Here is an 18,400-nt window from a genome sequence, read left to right as displayed (position 1 = left end):
AGTTGTTAAACTATGTCTTTATGATGAAAATGAATCTTCCAAAACCATATGGTTTAGGTAGTGCTTTGGGAAACATAACTTATGTCATCAAACTTATTGAATTTGAGATTATTAAACCTTTAAAGTCATAGTGCAAGTACAAATTGGTCAAATTCAAATTGTGGAAACAATTACAACCACTTCAACTGCTACTATGATGAAGCCAATTCGATTTTGAATCTTACAAAGAAATCACCATTGGAAAGATCAATATTTCAACAGCTACAAAAGATGTTTTAAATATGGCTAAAGGAAAAGGAAAAGAAATTGCTTTATCTGATAAGGAGTTGAAGAAGATAGAAGAGGAGAAGTTTAAAATATTAAGGCAACTCAAAGTCATTGTTAATTGAAGGGAACAAATGTCAAAAGGAGCATAAATGGGAGATGTTAACAAAAATTGGAATGCTAGATGATTTGGTATGTTGCATTCAGTGATATTGACTTCTTTGAGAAATCCCTAAAGAAAAGCTATTCAATTGAAAATTCGAATGCAAATCGGCTTGACATGCCATTTAATCCTCTCACTTTCCAATTTCCATATTTTTCTAAGAAGACAAGTAAAGAAATTATGAGAGCTTTAAGGGTTTGAAAATTAGATTTCATGATGTGGTTAGTAAAGATGAAGAAGAAGTATGGCCAAATAAGGAGATAATGAAGATCTTGTCAATTGCAAAAGATATTCATTTTGAGGAAAATTTGAAAAACTATTGATATGAAGTGTTCAGAGGAGATGACGAAGTCCATGAATTTACAATTGCAAATTTTCCATTAATGAATGCCAACGACTTTGTCATAATGTTATATATTTTCTCAAGATTGGATCATAAGACCATTTATTTTCAAAATGTGTACAACTTCATGTATGATCACACACGAGGATTCGTGCAGTGTTATTATGAACAAATAGCTTTAATTGATTTTGAGCTTGCAAAAGATTTTAACATAATAGTGAAAAGATCTACAAATGTACTGAAGGACATAGGGAGTTATAAGGATATGAAAACATTTAAGAACCCAAAGGGGATTGTGTTATATGGAAAGAAGGTTAAAGGCACTTACAAGAAAACTTTCTTTCATGTAGGTTATATGGAGATGTTTCCAATTTACTATCTTCAAAATCTACTGGTCCAAATTTACACATACATTTTCAATTTAGAAAATGATAAAAAGGAGATGCATGATTTGATTACATGGTATTTGGAAGTTCGGAAAGTCCTTCTCAACATTGTGCCTAATTTGAAAGTGACTTAGGATATTGTTAACACTTCACAGAGGGGGAGATTGTATAGTTGTCGAAGTTGTGAAGAGTGTCGGAGTGCAGATTGTATACCCGAAGTCTACTTATCCAGTTGAAAAGAAGTTTGAAGAAGTAATGAAGCGTTCTCTATATCGAAGTGTCATTACTTCGATATATCTTTTTATCATACATGACATTATTTATACACGTTTTTGTTTTAGTCTATGTATCTTTTTGTGGTTAGTCGATATCACTTTAGCTATATATATATATATATATATATATATATATATATATATATATATATAGTGTTGTAGCATTGGTTAGATAGTATCGGTATTTACACGCTCATAACACTTTCGTTATTTGAGCTATTAACTGTAATCAAACTACATTCCTGATTAATCTGAACTTAAACATAATTATTTGCATCTCAGTTCTTTATTTTTACATTACCATGAATTGATTTACGAGTTCTACACTCTTCATTTACCACGAGGTGGTTTCATGAACTTTCTCCAAAGTTCTCTTATCCCATAATAGCAAATTTTCCAGCATCATTTTCCACAATAAAATTATTTCCAACCACCTGCTTTAGTATACCAACAATCTTTCGTGCACCCATAATTTTCGTAACAATATCTTTCGCAATCACAAACTGACATTGGATTCTCCCAATGAAGTACATAAAACACAGTTCGAGCAACCAAAACAATCTAAGAAAAATGGTGAAAAAAAAAACTAAACCCGTTCCAACAAGATCGAGAAATTAGACAAAAAAGAAGAAACCAATTTAGCTAAAAACTTGAATTTCGGCTAGCTAAGACCTAATCAAAGGAAATGTACAAGCGGGGGAAACATTTTGGGAAACGGTTCGAAACATCTTTCATGAACAGATGAAGCAAGACACTTATTAGACGACCAACTAAATTACATCAACATGACGCGATAGGAGATTAAATATAACCAAATTCAATGAAATTCACAACCTCCTCAAGAGCATACGGTTTGAAGATTCAGTTTCTTCTGGTTCGAAGAGTTTGAAGAAATCCAAATCACATAACCACTCACAATAATAGGGCGGAAGGACATTGATTAACATTAATGATGAACCAGATGACCTTGAAGCAGAGGAACCCCTATGTCGGCCGATAGGAATAAGTAAAGTGAAAAAGATAGCTTTCGGTCCAAGAAGCAAAAAAGAGTACAAAGAAACACAACTTGGAAACGAAAAAAGAACAATTTTAAATTTTTTTAAAGATGAAAGCTGAAAATTACAAAGAAATGACCTACAGACCTAACAATATTTTTTTGCGGTGAAACGAAACATCCTAGAAAAATATGAGAATATATAATTCTATTTTTTTGGTATTTTTTTCTATGTTTGTTTTTATGTTTATTTTTCGATTTTTTAAGCAATGTAATGTTTTAACTTTAACTAAAATCGTGTATTTTTATTTGATTAACTAATTAAAAAATAAAGTATTTTGATAATGTAGTGGAATTCCGATGGCTGATATTTTAAAGCGCGTGGAATTCAACGTAGTCATACCTGGTTGGTAAAACGCTTGATTACTCCCTAATCCGAGTTGAATCGATTAAAACCCGCCAATCAAACGACCTTCAAGTCAAAATTGCAGAATTCCTGCCCCAATAAGTCAATCAATGCTTTTCTAGCGTCCTCCCTCCGCCATAATTCATCGGAAAATTTCTGAAATTCCGATCACGAAACCCTATCTCGCTCAATGAACTGTTTCAGAGGTATTCTCTCCACCGTGTTGTTAATCACGTTTGTCCTTTTCTTACATATCGAGTCGTCGTCGGTCGTCGCGGAGGATGATGTCCAGTGCCTGCGAGGTCTTCAGAAATCGGTCCACGAACCAGGATCGACGCTCTCTACGTGGAATTTTTCCAACACTACTATAGGTTTCATCTGCAGCTTCTTTGGTGTTACTTGCTGGAACGACCAGGAGAATCGTGTAATTACGCTCACACTTCGTGAAGCTGGACTCGCCGGACCAGTTCCTTCGGATTTACAGTTCTGTCGGAGCTTACAGAACCTGGATCTCTCCGGTAATAATCTTACTGGCTCTATTCCTAGCGAAATTTGTACCTGGTTGCCTTATCTGGTTAGCTTAGATTTGTCAAACAACGAATTCACCGGAGAAATTCCGGCGAGTCTCGGTAATTGTTCGTTTCTCAACAGTATCGTTCTCTCGGGAAATAAGTTGTCTGGTAGTATACCAGACCAGTTCTCCAGTTTAGGCAGGTTGAACAGGTTTTCAGTTGCCGACAATGATCTTTCTGGTTCTATTCCACCGGGGTTGTCCAATTTTGACTCCTCGAATTTTGATGGGAATAATGGACTCTGTGGTAAGCCTCTCACAAAGTGTGGTAGCCTAAGCAAAAAGAACCTTGTAATCATCATTGCAGCCGGTGTTCTTGGAGCAGTGGGGTCATTACTGTTAGGGTTTGGGCTATGGTGGTGGTGCTCTACTAAATCAACCAGGAAGAGAAAGAATGGTATTGATAGAGATGATGATAGTAACAGCTGGGCTGATAGATTACGAGCCTACAAGCTTGTTCAGGTTTCTTTGTTTCAAAAACCACTTGTGAAGGTTAAAGTCGTTGATTTGATGATTGCAACAAACAATTTCAGCAGAGAGAATGTGATAATATCAACCAAAACAGGAACAACTTACAAAGCCATTCTTTCAGATGGATCTGCACTTGCAATCAAGAGGCTTAACACATGTAAGCTTCACGAGAGACAATTCCGATTGGAGATGAACAGATTAGGTCAACTCAGACACCCTAATCTAACTCCTCTGTTAGGTTACTGCATAGTTGAAGAAGAGAAACTCCTGGTTTACAAATACATGTCCAATGGAACTTTATCATCAGCACTTCATAAAAACGGAAGCTTGTTAGATTGGCCTACAAGGTTTAGAATTGCTTCAACTGCAGCAAGAGGTCTAGCTTGGCTTCACCATGGTTGTCGCCCTGCAATTCTGCTTCAAAATTTCACCTCTGAGGTTATCTTCCTTGATGAAGATTACGATGCAAGAATTGTGGATTTTGGATTAGCTAGACTTCTAACCTCATCTTCTGATCAAGCAAATGAGAATGACTTGTGTAATGAGTACGCATCTGAGAAAGGTGATACTTATGGTTTTGGTGTTGTCCTCATGGAATTAGCAACAGGGCAGAAACCCCTTGAAGTGAACGCTTCTGAAGAAGGGTATAAAGGTAATTTAGTCGATTGGGTGAACAAACACTCGAGCTCTGGACGAATGAAGGACACCATAGACAAGAATCTTGTTGGCAGAGGTCATGATGATGAGATTCTTCAAGTTCTTAAAATTGCAGGTGATTGTGTTGCTTCTGAACCTCAAGTCAGATTGTCAATGTATCGAGTTTCTGAAATGTTGAGTAAGATATCTCAAGAACCAGGTTTGTCTCAACATTATGATGAGTTTCCACTTCTTTTTAACACACATGAAATGGATGGAATTGTTTAAGCTGTTGGGAGATGCGTTGACTTTACCATTTCGGTCAAACCAAGCCACAAATGAAAACTTTGTGATATCTGTTTGTTATATACTAAAGTCTAAAAGCTTTTTTTTTTATTGTAAATTATCTACTCTCTATTTTTGCTATCTGTTTTGATACATTTGATGTTTATCAAATATAACTGTATGATATAATTCGATTGGTGTTTATGTTCAAGCTAACTTTTTTTTTTCTGTTCTTTTTCAAAAAAAAAAAAAAAAAAATCCGTTTCTTTAAAGCTTTCTTTGCAGCTTTCTACACATCAAGGTGTTTAAGTCTTCTAGAGGTACATTCTTGCTTGCATTTGTACATTATTTTTTATTATATCAATATGGATGTGAATTGTGATTATTGTTTGTGTCAATATCATAGGTTTAGATAGGTTAAAATTGGGTAGAAGGACTAAATTGAAATATAGTTAGAAGTTTGGGGGCCTAGAGTAAAAATTAGGAATACTTGGTTATCCATTTATTTTGTTACAAAATTATATTGAGGCGTTGTAATTAGAACACTTTACCCACTTAGCATAGTACTTTCAATTACTTTGATATTATATTTTGAAAAATCTACGCATGTTTAGAAGTGAATATTGCTATAATTGAGTAGATATTTTAAATTATAATTTTGTAATAGGAAAAAAAATGGTAGGATGCTATTATAAACAAATCAATGCAAAGCTAAACAAATTTTGGACTTTTATTTAAATTTGAATACTTTTTATCTATGGTAAAACTATATAATTTAAAATTAGATTATAACCTGTGGAAACTACAGTCAATATATTTAAAATTTTTATATAGATAAAAAATTAATAAATGTCAAAAAAAAACCTATAATATTATCGATTGTAAGTAAATATGAATTAATTTTTTAAGCAAAACAAACATAATAATGTTATTAGGATATGATTGTTTATTTTCAAAATTTGATTTGAATTTAATTTGTTACCAAAAAAGGAAATAATAAGAGTCATAGAAAAATGCCACGTATCAAAAAAAACATTCTAAAAAACTGATACGTGTCATTTTTAGGTTTCATTTATTATAATAGGTAGATTTTATTTATCTTATCCATTTTTATAGAATGAGCATATAAACTCATAATATAATTTTATTTCAATATACACATAGAACGTGAGTCTTCTATTTTTTAGATAAGAAATATATGAAATTGAAATTGAAAGAAATAAACACAACATAAAAGTGAAGTGAAGTGAAGTAGCCATGGGTTTGGTCTCAAAGGTGATCTTCAAGCGAGCGTGCTTCTGAATGTGTATAGATAGATATTAGATAGTGGTCGAGTCCTAAAGTTCATTTATGATAAAGGTCACTCTCAAAAGAAGTCAAAAAAGAAAAACTCCAAAAAGAAAACATTTTCTACTTTTCCCCTCTAGTACTCCATTCACAAAAATTACCCTTCCTCAATCTCTTGATTTCCTTCATCATGTTGTTAGAAAATTTAAAACTAGGGTTGCAAAAAAGTTACCTTTGGGTGGACCTTGTTTTGTTGAATATAGTTTTGATAGATTTTTTTAGGTTAATTTCAAGAAAAATATTCTTTTTCGAGAAAAAACATTTTTTTTTTCAATTAAAATTCAAACACAGGACAAACTCAGGGGATATTTGGTAATCTCCGAATGGAACCATTATTGTTGAATCGGTTAGCATTCAATATGACAGTTAATTCAAGTTCAACTTTTAAAAGCCTTGCTAATGTTTGCTTCTGAGCGGATAAACAATTTCATTAAGAGGTTTTAATCATTTACTTCGACATTCAACGTGATTTACCAAACAATTTTTAATTCGTTTCTTTCAAAATGATGATGTGGGGGAATATCAACTTCGAAATTAGCAAAAAATATAATGAAACTTGATATCCATCTTAACAGCTAAAAATGCTAAATCAAAAGGTAACTTTAGAATTTGGGTTTTAATTGGACTTTTTATTCCTTTTTAAAGAAAATGAGTCAAAATGGATAGTCTTTTTGGAATTAACCACATATTTATGTCTGGTGAGTTAAAAATAAAAATACAAAATTTTGATTGTTGTTATTTAATAATCAAAAAGTAAAAGTGAAACACATTAACTTAGAGGAGAAGGGAAGTGAAGATGAAGTAAGTAATTAGAGACTGACTAAAGGGAAGGTAATTAAATTGTATTTGTACGAGTCAAGAGCATGCATGCAACCTAAAGAAACAAAAGGTACCTTTAAAATTTGAATCTTGTTTACTTTTAAGAAAATAGTGAGAATACTATTTGTTTCTTGAAACATTCAAAATCAAACCGCATAAAAGTTCAAAACAAAATAATAATAATCATGTAAATAATAAAAGGATAAGATGGGAAAGAAATAAAAAAAAGATAAACTAACAATCCCATAGAGGACCATATGACAGTCATTTTATTTGTTTTTAATTCTACAAAATCCACTATATATTTATCGTACCTTTCTCTTTCTCTCACAACAAATTTAATTGGCTATTATTTGATCCGTATTTGGTAAACGTTGAATTGATCCTTGACTTTGATTTTTTCTTATTAATACTATTAAAAAGTGGATAATTAAAAAAAATGGCGGTAGAGTAGATGCAAACAAATTTGGCATTTTGTTTCCTATTATATGTTCTACTTATGATTATGCCTTCATGTTAATGAAATTACATTAATTTTATGATAGTTTTATAAATATTTGAGATTTGAGATTATAAGGATGTACCAAAAGTGATTTCCATGCACTTTACTTATCATTTATTTGCCCACAAACCGCAAACAAGAATCTACGTGTCTAATTCCAAGTGGATGCATGTCCACTAAATACTGTGTGGACATGCATGCAGCATGATCATCGTCAAAACACAAACAAAAACTACACATAAGTTCTAAATAGGTGCCGATAGACCTACTAATAATAGGTTTGCACCACAATCAGTAGTAAATGCAAATGTAAACTGCTGATTGTGCGTAAAGGGTGCAAACCTACTGATATTTAGGTTTGCACTCATAAATGTTTTGAATAGGTGTGTAGGTGCACCTATGGGCTTCTTTAATGAAGTGGATGAAGACCATAAAAGTTAAGGGTTAGCTAGGTTATTTAAAGGAGGTAGGTTATCTAAAGGAGGATGTACAATACAATTATATGAGAGGGAGGGAGGGGGTGGCATGAAAGGGCATAAAATGTGTGATGAAAAGCGTATCTTTGAATGCTTTAAGTTGTTTGATCAAAAAAGAAGATTTGTTGAAAGAAGAGAAGCTTTAACAGATGCAAAATGCTTTTTTTAGGGAACCCAACCCACCCACTTAACCTAACAACAGGAATAAAGCCAACCCTTGAATTGAAAGCTAATTAAAGCAAAATAAATTCATCTTTACATACCATACCACCTACAAAAATATGTTTGCAAAAAGGGACCCTCAACATTGATGTATCCCTCTCATCTCATCCTAATTAATACATTCCTTTTTTTTTTTTTTTTTTTCTTTTTTTTTTTTTAAAATCTTCAAAGTTCATGCAAAAGCAAACATCTCAATCGATCCATGAATCTTTGAATTCAAAGTTTACAGAAAAGAAACACACACCCATCAAATACCTTAAAAAAGCTTCACCCTTTCTCTTTCTTTTTTCTTTCTTTCTTCTTTCAAGAATGAACATGCATCACCTAGCTCCATTATCAAACATAACCCATATACACGATTCTTCTAAGCTTTTCTAGGCTCGATCAGGAGGCTGTCTTGTGTTTCTCGTTCTCCTGAAATCAACCAAACATATATATATCATGATACGAATTACGACACTACATTAAAACGTGCAAACATATCAATATGTTTAAAACTTACATATAATGATACGTATAAGAATAAAAACGTTAAATTTCTAATACCTGTTGTGGATAGGATCAGGTCCATTGGGCACTCTTCTCTTGCTCACGTAAACCAAACCCTCTTCTTGATCCCTTCTTGCTTTATAACTTGACTTAAAACCACCAAAACTTGGATTAAATGGAAGTTGATCGGTTTTCAAAACCACAAACAACAAAAACCAGCAAAATCCCACCAACAAAACCGCTCTGAAAACCACCCTACCCATCACACACTCTCTTCTATCTTCTAATTATCCCTTCAAAACCCTTCTCCCAATCATGTTTTTAACGCTGTTAGAATATATAACGCCACCCTCCACCTCATATACAATTCGAATTTCAGAGCCAAGGTGGTGGTGATGAAGAAGAAGAGAGACAAAGTATGGGATTTTCTTTTAACATGGGATGTATAAGAGTGCCACCTTTCTTTATAGATGGAATATAAAGAAAAAAAAAACACAACTTCGATAAACGTTGTTTCTTTAGATTTAGGTTGGGTCCACCGGAGAACTTTTCAAAGGGACCCCTTGTTAACCTTCCCATATTTCTAACTCTAGATCTTGGAATTACACATTGGATTTTGTGCAAATCCAGTTCAGGAATCAGAGTCAGAAAAGATAAATAATTATGAGATAAACAGGAAAACCCTGAAATAGTATCTTGTTTCTGAGCAATAAGAACGTCAATTAGTGACTTCCAAAAACCTTTGGTACGTAGTTGTAATTTAATAATGATAATGGTTTGCAGAAAACATATAGAAGAGATCAAAGGGAAGAAACACTGTGAAGATGACACTAGTCTCTTTATCAGACAAAGAAGGGGTAGTCCCCAAGAAAAAGAAAAACTCGATGGACCCCATTGATCAACATTAAAGTAACTCATCATCTGGTACTATTTTGTCTCAATATAAATTAGACCAACACTATGTTCATCTTGATTCTTGAACGTAAGATATATATAGGATTCCAGATTCTTAGTTTTTTGATGCTAATAAAAGCAACATTTTGAAGGAAAGTGGATGCATGGATCTTGATTTTTAGTGTATCATATCACTACCACTTTCTGGTATCAAGAATTCCAGACATAGCTTTCGTTTGTGTTACAGCTGTCTAAGGGGAATAAGAATAACTGAGCTAGCAATCGTTGTTGCAATAGAATTCAGTGTTGGAAGTTTTCTCTCTCTAACTAGTATTATATTTTGAAAGAAAATAATTTAGAGATATTCGTAAAGTATCAGATAATTTAAACATATTTAGAACTCCAAAGAAATGCTACACGTCACACAACGATATCCAATCAAACATCAAAATACAAGCAAATCATAAATCGACTAAATTTAGAGAAAATCTACAGGAAAATCATAAATTTTCGGAAAAAAGTTTCAATAAAGTAATATTTTTTTTTTCAACAGAAAAGTCTATAATTTGTCATTTGCTGTTCAAATATATAAAAACATTTTTTCGTTAATTTAGACAACATATTGCATTTTCTATTAAGAAAAAACTTTTAGGATCTTCTTGAAACCTTTTCCAAAAGTTTGAAATTTTACTGTAGTTTTCCCAAATCCAAAGGCCTAAAATACCAATGTTTTAAAAACTGGTTTTTAGTTGAACTGGCATGGTGATCAGTTTCCGGCTCAACCGATTTAACCAGTTCGACCGACGGGTTAACTGATTTCTATAATTTTCATCTTTTTTTTTCCCTATTTTTCTATACATACATACATATATAAATTATGAATTTGATGTTTACAAGTTCAAACATTAAAAATATATATAAAAATACGTTGTGAATTCGAAAAAAAATATAATAACGAAACAATATATAGTTTTAGATGAATACAATCCAAATACATTAAAATAACATATAACCATAAATTCTAGTGTTTTACATCAATTCAAATACGTCAAAAAAGAAAATAAAGTATAATACCGAAACAAAATATAGTTTTAGATGAATACACACATCAAAATACTTTATAACATTTACCATGTGTTTTTATTTAGAGAAAACTAAATATATTTGGAAAAAAATCACCAAAGTTTATTATGCAAACGATTTTTTTTCCATTTATTTTTATTCGGTTTAACCGATTTATTTTGACCGGTTCAAATGGGGTATTCTAAAAACCGGCTGGTTTAATCCGGTTCAGAAATTGACATAAAACTGGTGATAACTGAACCGCTCTCTCCCTCAGTTCCCGGTCCAACCGATTCAACCTGCCGGTTCAAACCGGTTTTAAAACAATATAGAATACTTTAATTAATGCGCTCGATAATCCTAAGATAAGGTAAAGTTTGGTTTCACATTAATTAAAGTATTCTTGGGAATCTCTTCGTCGTGAAAAAATAATAATGTACTTTCGTCTGGTTCGTCATTTCCAAGGTAAGGTAAGGGTTGGTTCCGCATTATGCTTCCATTTCACGAGAACCGCTTTAATCTTTGTCTTCTGAATTTTTTGTCTTGCGCTCGATAATCGACTCAAACTCTTCAACAAGATCGCTTCCCCTCATCCACTTTTAGATGTGTAAGTGGAATCACATCAGTTTCCTCACTGAGGCATTTCCTTAGATAACACACACAGAATATATCATGAACGTCATTCAACTCAGGTGTAAATCAAGTTTATAAGTTTCTTCTCCAATTTGTATAACCCTGTAAAACGGCCAATCAATCATGAACTTAGATTCTCTTGCTTTCCAAATCGATATAGTCCTTCACATAGAGATGTATACCAAAACTCAATCGACCTCATCAAAATACATAGGCCTCTACTTTAGATAACAATATTTCTCGAATCACTTTCATTTTATTGGTCATTCGTTTCAATGGCATCAATCCCACATACCGTATTTCCTGACTCCTAACCAGCAAGACGACATCCAACACTTTTGTTTGTAACGGAAGGGAAAGTTATAAAAAAAACAGTCCCTTGATTATGTGTAAGAACTACTTGGAGAATGGCATAGTTGCAGAAATCGGGATTAATCGGCGATTAATCGCTTGGTGTTCTCCAACCGTCGATGATTTGGGCATTAATCGGAAATTTAGGATTAATCGGGTTTGGCGGGATTAATCGGTCAACAAAAGTCAACAAAAGTCAAAAAGGTCGAAAAAAGTCAAAAAAATTGTCAAAAAAATTGAAAAAAATTGTAAAAAATTCAAAAAACCAACTTTTTTTTTATTCCAAAATTTTCAAATTTTCAAAATTTCAAATATTATACCAAAATGTTCATATTTTCGTATTTTCAAATTTCTAAATTACAATTTTTCTTATTTTCTAATTTTGAAGTACTTGTTTTTCTTAAGATATATTAATATTTAACTAATTTTAATATTTTATTAATAATCTATGGTCTCCGATTAATCCTCGATTAATCCCCGCCAAGACCGATTAATCTCTTAACACCAGTCGACAAAATAGTCAGGGAGACTTCCTATCTCCACATCGTGGTGGCCAACCCACCACGTCGTGGAGCCTGCTCTAGTCGGCTTAATACATTAAACTCTTATTCCTTTAAGCTACATATTTATACTTTCTTGAGGACTTTCTTACACCCAAAGAATCATAAAATTGTTGATTTATAGACATATATGTATTTAGCTCAAGCCAGGTTAAGTGGTGAAAAATGAGGCCAAAACCTCATGCATGACATCAAAACTTTATTAAACTCACATCTGGAACATATAACCACAAAGGGGACCTCAAGGACCTATAAAGTTGCCAACTTTATAGAATCCATCCATCAAAGATCTCCCAATCATGACCTAGATCTAGAAACATAGCACATAAGATCAGAACTTGAGGACTTACATGAGTCGAAAATGTATGGAAGAGATGATGATGAGATTTGATTGCTGGATCTATGCACCAAGAAAACATTCTTCTTCTTCTTCTTTTTCTTCTTCAAGGCACCAAAAACACCACCAAAAGCTCACAAATGTCAACGGTAGAGGCTAGGGTTGCTTTAGGTCGAAAAGGAAGTTATGTAGGCTGATGGTGTGAAAACTCTAGTCATTACATCCCTTAAATAGGGATTAAAGCCCGAAAAATTAGGGTTTTGCATTTTGGAGGCCACCACGTCTTGACCATCGCCCTACCATGTCATGGCACCTTAAATGAATTCATGCTTTCATCGGGTGCCGCCACATCGTGGCCACCAAAAATCATATAGTTCTAAGTCTTAAATGTCGAATTCATAAAAAACGCTTGTACCTGGAACTTGGTGTTACAATTCTTCCCCACTTGAACTAGATTTCGTCCTCGGAATCCTCAGCTGAAAACAAGTCTAGGTAGTGCTCTCGCATCTACGCCTCAGGCTCCCAAGTCCACTCGGAACCCTTCTGATGCTGCCAATGAACCTTAACCAAGGGAACCACCTTGTTGTGTAAGGCCTTCGTCTTGCTATCTAGAATCGTCACTGGTCTCTCCACATAATTCAGGTGCTCTTCGATCTGATACCATCCAAAGGAACCACTGCTGAATCGTCCACCAAGTAATTTTGGAGCTAAGAAACATGGAAAGTACTATGGATCTGACTCAACTCCTTAGGCAAGTCTAATCGGTAGGCCACCTTGCCCACTCTAGCCACTACTCGAAAAGGTCTGGTGAATCGGTGGCCCAACTTGCCCTGCTTCCTGAAGGGTATAATACCATTCCAAGGTGATACCTTTAGCAAAACCATATCCCTAACCTAAAATTCCAACTTGGACCATCGCCTATCGACACAACTCTTCTACTAACTTATGTTGTCTGCAATCTCTGTCTGATCTGTTGGACGAGCTCAATCGTATAGAGCACTACCTCAGTACTCCCCATGATCTCTGCTTGACCTCGCCCTAAAATATCTCTAATGGGTTTTATGCATAAGAAACAATCCTATGTGCTCATACAAACCCTAATGCTTGGATCTAGGTTTCTCTATTGTACATGCTTTGAATCCAAGGCTATAAAACCTAGATCTAACATTTAATAAACTGAATTAGGGTTTATAGAATTACCTTTGATTGTTATATTGCAATAACAATCAATTCCTTGCTTTGATTGGCTTTAGAAAGCTTAGTGCCTCAAGTGCTGCACCTCTAATGGAGTCACAAACACCTTATGTAACTTGGATGAAGAGGAGATGAAAGGAGGCTGCCCAAAAACGACTAGAAACCCTAGAGAATTAGTTGTCCATGTTTTTGGGGTCTAAGGGGTCCTTTATATACTTGTGTGGGTTGCTAGGGTTTCAGTCAAAACCCTAATAGACAAATTAAACTCTAAGCAGCCCATGGAACCTCCTGGATAAGGCCATGGACGAAAATATGATGGGCTCCCATCATAATTTCGTTCACCCCTTGTTCCTCTAGCATTCCTTAGCCCAATACTCAATTATCCAATAATTGCAGTCCAGTCCCTTAAATTTAATTACTCTTTCAGCCACAAAATTAATTCTTAATTAGTTCTTGACCAATATTAATTAAACAATATGATTTCTCCTTTAATATATTACTCTCATAATATATTAATAAATCATATTTAAACCTTTCTCTCCTTAATTCATCCTACATATTGCTATGGTGAAGGCAACCCAAAAGGACCATGCTCATAATCGGGTCAAGTACATACCAAAATAGTTATGGACTTAGACACTAATCCAACAGTCTCCCACTTGGATAAGTCTAATAACTATTTTCCGTATAACTTCAGAACCTGATCAGCAATCGTAGCTTTCAAAAGCCGCTGTCAACTCTGATCTTATCAGATAGCGTGTCCTTTAGATAAGGGATTATATATTCCTCCATTCTCAAGATATCGTATAGACATAAGACATGAATTTTAATCATTCTCTCTATACTGTTTCCCGACTTCCGATTTATGACGACTGACAACAGACTACAATTGAACACATCAACTTAGTCCCGACTTAGCCAAGCGCTTAGGTGTCATCACTAAATCATCGAGAGGCCCACATATATCGCTTTTATCCCACTTTGGGTAAAAGGAATGGATAAACTTCGACTCATATGCTTGCTTGCATTTACTGATCGAATCACACACAACAATAAGTTTTATAACACCAAGTTACTGGTGCGTTTACTTATTATCAATGTGCAACCGACCAACAAATAACAACTCACACGTCTTGGATTCAAGAATATACAATATTATCGTCTCACTAATCACCCGTGATAAAACCATGAGGTGATCCAAGTGAGCATGGGTTTAATCTAATACTCTAATCTTATCAAAGCACTCGTGAACTCTGCAGCAAACTTGTGCCATGTCTAAACCTTTTAGACAATCTACAGACTCTTCATGACTGTCTTCCTTCATACTTACTTCCAACGTATGACCGACTGTGGATGTTCGAATAACCCAGTTATTCTGGAAGTCAAAACATGCAAACTGAAACATAACAATAATACTTAATCTTATATGGCCCCAAACTTGTGGGAGTAAATAAAACACTTCTATTTATCCACCATATTGATTACTCATTATTTATCATTTAATGTTTCAGATAATCAACTCATTACTTGAATTACAACAACAATTGTCCCATGCTCTAAGCATGCACACCTTGTTTCCTATGGTCCATGCTTTGTGAAATAGATCAACTGAAAACTTTTCCAATGATGCTCATTTCACAATTCCTTAATCCTAACTGTTAGTGTAAGAACACAAGGTTCTTGCCACTACTAGAATATGTTAGATTCTAACATTTTGTGCAACGATCCTTTCGCAAAATCATAGCACAAAAGTCACCAAGACTTGGCCAATGAAATTACAAAATACTCTATCTGAAATTGTTACAAGACAATTCCATAGACGTGAAGTCTCACATTCAAGGTACATTCCTTTGAACATCCTTCTTGCATAAAAGTTTCTAATCTAAACATAGATTCTCAATATCCAACTCCCAATATGGAAACATTTCCACATTTTCCATATGACAACTCATTCTTAATGTCAATATGGTCCATTCAATACCATACTTCCAACTACTCACAAGCGACCAATCCTCAGCGAACTTTGGATCGTCCTTTGATAGTTGTTTAATTATTTTAATCAAAATCGAGCTAATTTGCATGGTTATTCACACCTTGTTTGTGATCCTCGGTATACCAGTCACAAACTTGAAGGGCATAATCAAGATTAAACATGCCACTGAAAAGTTCAATGAATCGTCATTACCTACCGACAAATACTTTACTTACCGACAAATACTTTACTTTTGGATTTCGACATCCCTCTTCCGAATTGTGAATTATTGTGTTGGGTCCTAGTCTTAATATTTCATTTGAGTGTTATATTAAAGATTAAATCAACTAACTTGAATTTCTCCCTTGTAGATGTCTAGTTCTAACAACTATAGTCTTCCTTATCCTTTTGGAAAAAGCTTTCCTCATGAAGATAATATTCCACGTGACGATCGAGGTGAAAGATCAATCCCTTCTTCGTGCTTTGGAGAAATTTATCTTCCTCCACGTCCTCAAATTATTCTCCCTGACCCACGTGTTCGTTGACTTGAATAGTTCAAGATCACTCAAGCCATATTGGCAAGCAGACATGAAGATGGAAAGTCTGTATATGCTCACGTATTGGAGATGAAGTTGCATATTGACAAGTTGGGAATGTTAGGTGTTGTTTTCCCGAGGAAGTTGGCTGTTGACTTTGTTCTTCAATCACTTCCCGAGTCGTATGGTCATTTTGTTAAAGACTACTATATGACAGATCACGACGCGACCCTTATTGATCATGCATATTTGCTAATTACTACTGAATCAACAATGATTTGACGCACTAGTCAAACAAATTTGATTGGAGGATCTGCATCCCAAATTTCCATGGACCCTAACAATGGTAAAGGTGATAGTCCAGAAATGGTTTCTTCTCCTAAAGGAGTAAAATCGGCCATGGTTGAAGAGTTTAATCATAAGAGAAAGGCAGAGTCTGAGATAATGCCATGCGCCATTCCGAAAGAGTCTGTTTGTTTCTATTGCCAAGAGAAGGGGCATTGGATGCGAAGCTGTCGTATCTACCTGAAAGATAGCAAGGATGGTAAAGTCAAAATGTATGACTCTACTTCAGGTAAGTCCACTATCTAACTTTGTTAAGTTCCTGTTTATAGATTCTTAATACATGATGCGATAAGATTGCATTTTGATGTTTTGTAGGATTGAAAAAAAAGGAAGGAAGCTTAAAAGGAAGAGTGAGCTGAGTCTGGTCGCGAATAGATGGATTTCAATCGCATGGTTCGATGATTTGATTTGTGAGCTGCTATTTAGGAGTTATGATAGATTGCTTAGGGATATTTAGTAACATAGTTTTCATTTGTGCTTGCGTTGTAAGGACGAGTTTTCCGCATTTTTTATACATAAAGAAAAATTTTGATTTTGTCTTATTTTATATTTCCTTACAATGTCATTTGTGAAAATTGGTGTTTTATATATTGTTAACAATGGATTTGATTCTTAGTTATATCATTTGTGGTAAGTGTCATAGTTTACCAAATAAGGAAGGATTCTTATCACCTAAGTTTCAATTCAAAAACCTGGAATCATGCGACTTGTATTATGTGATGTAACACCCGATTCTTGGTACGCAGTTAATTCAAGCATTTATTGTGTTTTTCTCTGAGACTCGACGAGTTGGAGGCCCAACTCGTCGAGTAGAGTCGAGATCCGCGGACAGTTTAAGTGACCTACTCGACGAGTCGGAAGACTGACTCGGCGAGTAGGTGTTGTTTGGGTAAAACCCTAAATTGAGGGTTTGCACCCTATTTAAATGCCTTATCTCAGCCTCCATCATCCCTTATACTCCTAGAAAACATCATATCAAAACCCTCGCCGTTTTTGTGTGTTCTAAGGTCATTTTGGTGCTTTTTGGTGGGTTGTGAAGCTTGAGAAGAGGAAAGGAGCTTGTGAGACCAAGGGGAAACAAGAAGATCCAGAGTTTGGAGTTCATTTTCAGTTTATTAGAGGTATGAAGCTGAAACTTTGTCTATATATCTTGATTTTTCGGCCTTTTCCTTCATCTTTCTAAGCCCTAGAGAGGTTGTATTCGGGATTTAGTGTTGGAAGTCAGTGTATGCTTTATATCCAGGTCTATTAGGGGGTTTTATGGCAAAAGGTGCCCATTTTGTTGCCATGAACACCCCATGCACCTTGGAGGCCATCTTTTATGGCTTTTGGGCCAAAGACCCCTTGCATGTGTACCAAGTTTGGAACTTTATGTGTAAAATGGATATTAGGAGGTCAGATCTATGGTTTTGGTGTGTTAAGACCCATTTAAATTGACCGTATAATGTTGTTCAAGGATGGACTCGACGAGTTGTTCTTGGGACTCGGCGAGTCTCGGTGTAAGGACCACCGAATCCTTTCTGTGGATAGACCAGTTGTTAGGGAGGAAAGTCCCATAGATGTTTAGACATGAAAAGGGACCTGGGAATCATGGGACTCGACAAGTGTATGAACGGACTTAGCGAGTCCAAGGCAATCTCCCAATCTTTGAAGATGGACTCGACGAGTTGTTCATACAAATCGACGAGTCATAGACCGGACACATTCTTATGAGGGAGATGAACTCGCCGAGTTCAAGGAAGAACTCGGCAAGTCGGATGAAGATGGTCCCGATGGTTTGAATGAAGGAGAACCCGTCAAGTTCTTTCTAGACTCGACGAGTGGAGTCGGGGTTGGATCGGTTTAATGGAGTATGAACTCAACGAGT

At 34.8% G+C, this 18,400-nt stretch overlaps 1 long non-coding RNA gene and 1 pseudogene across 1 annotated transcript; one reads left to right on the top strand and one right to left on the bottom strand.

The window, feature by feature from the left end:
• Window positions 1–2,828: 2,828 nt before the first annotated feature.
• On the top strand, window positions 2,829–5,005 carry LOC145093382 (inactive LRR receptor-like serine/threonine-protein kinase BIR2 pseudogene; annotated as a pseudogene).
• Window positions 5,006–8,143: 3,138 nt separating this feature from the next.
• LOC145093384 (uncharacterized) lies at window positions 8,144–9,602 on the bottom strand. The gene is made up of 2 exons (XR_013702845.1): window positions 8,707–9,602; window positions 8,144–8,574 (listed from the first exon to the last, which is right to left on the bottom strand). It is a non-coding gene; the product is annotated as an uncharacterized LOC145093384 (long non-coding RNA).
• Window positions 9,603–18,400: the final 8,798 nt, after the last annotated feature.

Source organism: Lactuca serriola, chromosome 3 (assembly GCF_051521515.1).
Source record: "Lactuca serriola cultivar US96UC23 chromosome 3, Lser_US96UC23_V15, whole genome shotgun sequence".
Classification (NCBI taxonomy): domain Eukaryota; kingdom Viridiplantae; phylum Streptophyta; class Magnoliopsida; order Asterales; family Asteraceae; genus Lactuca; species Lactuca serriola.
This window is presented reverse-complemented; position numbering and strand designations above follow the sequence as displayed.